General features: G+C 40.5%; 1 long non-coding RNA gene across 1 annotated transcript; it reads left to right on the forward strand.

Annotated features, from left to right (window-relative positions):
• Nucleotides 1-2,100: 2,100 nt before the first annotated feature.
• LOC127129677 (uncharacterized) lies at nucleotides 2,101-3,424 on the forward strand. The gene is made up of 4 exons (XR_007806378.1): nucleotides 2,101-2,560; nucleotides 2,718-2,804; nucleotides 2,902-3,142; nucleotides 3,295-3,424. It is a non-coding gene; the product is annotated as an uncharacterized LOC127129677 (long non-coding RNA).
• The last annotated feature ends 1,507 nt before the right edge of the window (nucleotides 3,425-4,931 follow it).

Raw genomic sequence — 4,931 nt, forward strand, 5'->3', positions numbered from 1 at the left:
CACTCTTGTCGTTTCTTGTCTAAAGGGTGTGTGTTTATCTAATGTACTATTTACTAAGAAAAGGGGTCAAAGAAAATGACTCGCACGAATGTCGCATCCACTGCATACGTATCTCATCTGAATATGAGAATCAGAGTCTTCGTAGCTCGGGTACCTATGGGTTAAGGATAAGTGTGCTCGCTAAGACATCGCGTCTTATGCCTACGTATCTCATCGGGAATGAGAATCAGAGCAAAACGTAGTTCAAGCTAACTACGGGAACAAAGGTCTCGATTGCGACTAGGGCAAGAGAAAGGGAAGGTCTCGATCGCAACGAGGGCGAGAGAAAGGATCGCAACGAGGGCGAAAGCAAACAAGGATTAGTTGTTAGTCATTAGTCAAACTCGGCAAGACATCGCATCTTGTGCCTACGTATCTCATCTGAACATGAGAATCAGAGTTGCCGTAGTTCGGCTACACGCACGCCAAACAAACAAACACACAAGCAGGCAAACATGGAGCCTGAATGCCAATCACTGGACTTACATCAGCATCCGAACCAAAACACACAAAAAGGCAAACGTGGAGCCCGAACGCCAATCACTGGACTTACATCGGCATCCGAACCAAAACACACACAAAAGGGAAAACGTGGAGCCCGACTGCCAATCACTGGACTTACATCAGCATCCGAACCAAAACACACACAAAAGAAAAAGAAAGGTGCCCGGAGTGGTCTCGCACGACCACCTGCCTACATACCTCGTCTGGAACAAGGATCAGGGCGATGTAGTTCCCCTACATAGGGGTTGCCATCTGAACATGGGCTTACAAAGGAGGACACCAGTTGTGTCAAAGGAGAGTGGGCGATGTATTCGCGTCCTAGCAGTAGGTGTCGCGGCTCGCTGAATCGAGTCTTAGGCAGTTACCTCTTTGCAATAAAACGGACTACATGCCACAAGATCGGAGACGCTCGGAAAGGTCTAGAAGTGGGGAAAGCTCTGCCCTAGAGTTGTCATGCAATGTGTACTTAAGTGTTTAGGACTTACAAATGGGGATATCTACCTAATGTTAGCATGCAAAGGGAAATGGGGATTCTAACTATGTTATCATACAAAAGGATATGGGAATCCTACCTATGTTATCATACAAAGGGTTCTATCTAATGGGTGCTACCTAATCGGAACAAGAATCGACGAATGGAGCGAGGAGAAGTGTTAGGGATAAAGGTAGATGGCGATGCATGAAGCAATCGACTTACAAGGTTGATGGCGATGCATAAAGCAATCGACTTACAAAAGGGTGGATGAATACGTGCTGGTTCTGTTAGGTTTTGAAAAATGATTACTCGACGTTGGATCGAGGTTTTGATCTTGTTTTGAAATGGTTATCGAATGTTCATTTTAATTCTTGTATTAACAGGTGAATAAAGAATGAAAGAATAAATTTTATACATTTCATGGGAGAGGGGTACATTTGTTATGAATGGGGGTTGACATGGTAATCAAACAATATAAATATATGCCTCATACACCATACAAGTAGGCAACAGTCAACCAAACAATAAGATATTTTAACAAGTATATGATCAAATCAAATAATCAAAGAAATGAAATGAATGAGCATTAAAAAACGTATGAGTGTAAGTGTAAGGGAACCGTCTCATTGTAAGAAAGCCCAAGAGTAAGCTATGTGAGGTTGATGGCGATGCTTAAAAAGCAATCGACTTACAAGGGTGTAAAAATGGGCTCGATATTAAATCGAGAAAGTATGGTTTTTATAGTTTGAAAAAATGGTTTTTTTAAACTAAATTAAAATACAACAACTATGCATTATTAACAAATGAAATCATGAGTATAATTATAATACAACAAAAAAAAAACATGGAAAAAAGAGTGCTAAAGAAAAGAAAATGTTACATATGGGTATCGAACCCGCTACACAAGGGGAAATGGGACTCCTTTCCATCCACCCGGCCACAGGTGGTTAGCCATTATCTTAACAGCAACTAGAACATATATGGCGAGAACAACAAACAATAATAATAAAAACTAAAAGAAATGAAATAGGCCATTGGAACTAATGGGTAACTAAAACCCACGAACTTGAATTCCAGACTTGGATAAGTGGAGGCTTATTCTGGAATAACCCTCACATGAACATGGAATGGAATCCCAAGGGTCATCCTAATTGCAGGGTTATTGGGTGACGGAAAAAAAGAAATAATGACACTTAAATGCTACAGAGCAATGAAGGGTTATCTGGGATAATGAAAAGCCATCAGCAATAGCCAATTTCCGAGACGCGATCGACATTAAAGTTGTTTTATCAGTAAACAAACAAAGCAATGGAGAAACACAAAAACAAAATCCAAACATAACCAATATGAATATGAAGGATACTGATGAAGCTCAAACCCAAAAGAAAAAAGCAAAAAGATCAAATCCAAAGCGAAATCGATATTTACCTGATCACAAGGGGTCAACGGCGATTGAAATAGCGGTGTTAGATCCTCTTTCAGAATGCTCTTTCTTCCGGCGACTCAACTCCGGTGCCCGTTGGATCGTCCGCTTGGCTGACGGTAAGGTTCTTTCTTTCAAGTTTGGTCCGCCTCTCCTTTTCTCTTAGGGTTTTTTTTTCGGCTACTCCTCTTCGCCGTTTCCAAAATACTTTTGTTTAGGGTTTTTCCGCCGATCCTCTCTGATTCCTCTTTCTCTCTATTTATGTTTGCAAATTAGGGTTTGGAGATCAAAAGAGGTCTCTGTCAAATCCCCTTTTCATGTGCTCAGTCAGGATTGGCCTTACTTGATGCTAAACCAGAACCGGTAAATTGCACTCAAGCTTTTTCCCTCTATTTTGTCTGGATACCAAATTGGGAATTCCTCTTGAAATTTTACTGTTGCCATTTTGCTTTTACTGCAGTGAATTCAGAGTATTGGTCTGAACTTGGTTTTGGGTGGCTTGACGTTCAAATGGATACAATGCCTGCCGTGTTGAATTTGCTAATCCTTCCTTCTGAGGCGGATGAAGGGCCAGTTTTTCCAACGAAATTATAAGCCTTTTTCGTTGTTGAAGGATGAGTAACCACGAAGGATTTGAGGTTGATGCTTTCATATTGACTTTGGCGTGAGTTCTGCTGTTAATTCATGTTGTTGCTCTGAAGGTAAGTTTCGCAACATGGTTGGATTTCAGGTTGCATTGGCCTTTTTCTATTTAATGTTGAGTTTTCTCTTCTGTAAGGACTGATGCACCTTTGGATAACATGTACCAAAAAAAACTCTTAGTCGCATGAATTGGTTTTCGTTTGTTATGCAGGTTGCGTCTGATCTCGCTTAAGAGCTTGTTGGAGTTGGACGACCTGTTGTTGAGATTGCATCTGAAGCTTATGTCTCAAAAGCTGTTGGTTGTACAGATACTGTCTTTTTGGATCTCAACGAGTTTTGGCAAATACCGGTTCTTGGAGCAAGCCCTTCCAATCTGGTCATGAACTGACTAATGTTGTATGGGCTGCAGAATGTTGTGATTTTGCACATCTAGGCATTGGTTTCCAGCAGGGACAATTTGCAACATGGTTGAGGTTTGCCTTCTGACTTGATGTGGTGCAGTAGGGTGATTGAGGCCTGCAGGATTCTTGCACGGTGTCTTGTTGGCATAATGAAGATGGATTTATTGATGTTGCAGGTAGTATTTCAATGCACTTATCATGGCAATTAATGAGTTGCTTGTTGTTTAACAGGATTATGGTGACAAGGAGCTCAGGTACCGTCTTTTATTCTTCTGCATTTTCTGCTTGTGATGTCAAGTGGCGGCTAATGACAGCAACTCTTCAATGTTATCAATCACACACTTCCCATTGGCAGATGCTGTTTGCTGTAATTTTCAATAACATTAAGTGATGCATCAAGCTTCCCCAAACGAAAGTAACACTTAGATATAAATGACCATCTCCACATTTTTGCACTTGAGTAATTATTATGCATGGAATTGTTCACACTGTTTGCCAAGACAAAATTCTTTTCTGCAAAATTCAGACTCTGGTCCCAAAACTGAATTGCTGTATCATACTTTTGCAGCAGATAGAGAGCATCGGCCTTCACTTGGATCACTGCAGCCATGATATGGTGTTGTGGGGTTGCACATTACAGTTTTGACGTGCTCCTGTTGTGGGGTTGGCGGATGTATACGTCACAAGCTTGCTGGGACTGATGTGTTCAAGGTCAGACTGCTGCCGGTTTGCAGGTTATTTGAAGGACCATGGTTTGATAGCTTCATGCTGCAGAACAGACTGAACCCTCTTGAGGTTCTGTTATTGTTTGGCAGTAGTTATATTTGTTTCGCATGACAACGTATGATGCCCCTGTATTGAGCTAAAAAAGGATTTGACTTATAAAATTGAATTTTTCCTCTCTTTTGAACTTGAATGAGAAATTGGGACCTTGAACTTTTGGTTGGCCCAAGGTGTAAACTCAAGTGCCGCAGTAGCTATGATTTCGGAAACCATGTCTTTGATTTGTACAGTTTTTTTTTGTTGTTTTTTTTAGGGGCGGAAAGTGGAGTGCATAGGTTGTGAAGCCACTTGGTCATGTAACTCACGTGATTGCCTTATGGTTTGAACTAGACATAAACACATTATAAATTGAAGCACACTTGGATATTGAAATGAAAGTATAGTTTAGTTTATGAACATGGCCCGCTTTTGTAAAAGGTTTACAATTGAATGCTAATTGTTTTGCCTTAACACAATCGGCAGGTTGTAATTCAAAATTGGAATTTGAATGCATGTATGAAGAATGTATGGAATTGGACGATTGGATGAAAACTGAATTGATTTATTACATGAACCAATTGCTTGGGATGATTTGAATTTGGACCTGAATGATTTTGTGATAAATTGGGCTTAGTGAATAAGCTTGGACATGCTTGAAATGGTTTAAATAAAGTCTTATAGACAA

Source organism: Lathyrus oleraceus, chromosome 3 (assembly GCF_024323335.1).
Source record: "Lathyrus oleraceus cultivar Zhongwan6 chromosome 3, CAAS_Psat_ZW6_1.0, whole genome shotgun sequence".
NCBI lineage: Eukaryota > Viridiplantae > Streptophyta > Magnoliopsida > Fabales > Fabaceae > Lathyrus > Lathyrus oleraceus.